At 39.5% G+C, this 1,318-nt stretch overlaps 1 long non-coding RNA gene across 1 annotated transcript; it reads left to right on the forward strand.

The window, feature by feature from the left end:
* Window positions 1–10: 10 nt before the first annotated feature.
* LOC111670248 (uncharacterized) lies at window positions 11–910 on the forward strand. Its single transcript, XR_002761846.2, has 3 exons — window positions 11–231; window positions 440–608; window positions 782–910. It is a non-coding gene; the product is annotated as an uncharacterized LOC111670248 (long non-coding RNA).
* The last annotated feature ends 408 nt before the right edge of the window (window positions 911–1,318 follow it).

Genomic DNA, 1,318 nt, shown 5'->3' on the forward strand with positions numbered 1-1,318 from the left:
GATTCTATTAAAGTTTTCTCTATAAACTGGACGTGTAATGAAACTTCCATGATTTCTGTAACCATTGAAGAAGCCTATGGATTAAAATCTTTCAGTTTAATAAGGAACAGGATACTGGACCTGTTATGTTTTTCATTAAACTAAATATGCTGATTTTCAATCCAGAGGCAGATATACGATGACTCAGCAGTCTACAGTCTATCAGACTCTAATGCTGCCCTCAGGACAGAGGTAAGACACTTAATGCTCTCAGTGTACTGCATGTAGGGCTGCATGGGCGGATTGTGGATGGATGGCAGAGAAGTTGGCAGATGTATGGTTGAGACTTCAAAGTTCTTCACAAATTTTATTTTTCACTTGTTGGTGTTGTAACTGCAATCAAGGGATTTGCTATATCATGTAGGAGTTTCACAGTGTTGTTGTTCTCATTCTTAACCAGAGTTTCCAGAACACAGAGATGTCCCTGCAAGACCAGAATACGGAGATAGTGAAGACTCTGCGTTACCTGAGCAGTGTGATTGATAGCATCAAAAAGCCTCTGGGCACAAAGGAGAACCCAGCTCGTGTATGTAAAGATCTGCTGGACTGTCAACACAAGCTCAAAGATGGTGAGACTTGTCCACCTGGTATTAAAAGGATGGGATGGCAGGATTTTCATAACATGTTTTTTGTACAACTTTATAGGCATATAGACAGGTGTGTATATACTTTTATAAAACCACTTGTCTTGCTCTCCCTGTCCTTTTCTTCCTATGTCTTCTGTCTGAATGGGGACTTTCAGATTGGTTCTGGATTGATCCAAATCTGGGCTGTACTTCTGACGCCTTCAAGGTCTTTTGCAACTTTACCGCAGGGGGACAGACCTGCTTACATCCACTGGCCTCTAATAAGGTAACAATGAAGTGATAAAAATAGTTTTGACCCTCAAGATGCTGAATAGAGGGGATATTTGAACTATGACTTTCCATAAAGCTAAAATATAGAGAAATGGTGAGATAACTAAAAGTTGAATCTTCCCATGACTGGACAGGAGAGTATTTGTTGTGACATTCACCTTTGAGCCTTACCACATCTAGAATAGACTGTACATTAGAGCATCACTGATATTAATTTAAGCCCCTAACCTTCAGTGTGTATTTCAAAGGTTTAGATTAATGTATCCCAAATATTTCCATTTAGATAGCCAGCAACAGCAACCATCCTCTACACTGTGTATTATGTAATTTTTTCAGTCATTTGAAAGTCTTATCATACTGTGGTTAGCATGACAGATTAGTCACACTACATCTTCTGCTCTCTCTCCCACAGATGGTGTTTG

Source organism: Seriola lalandi, unplaced genomic scaffold (assembly GCF_002814215.2).
Source record: "Seriola lalandi dorsalis isolate HSWRI2012SDOR001 ecotype SW California unplaced genomic scaffold, Sedor1 jcf7180002005678, whole genome shotgun sequence".
Taxonomy (NCBI): Eukaryota; Metazoa; Chordata; class Actinopteri; order Carangiformes; family Carangidae; genus Seriola; species Seriola lalandi.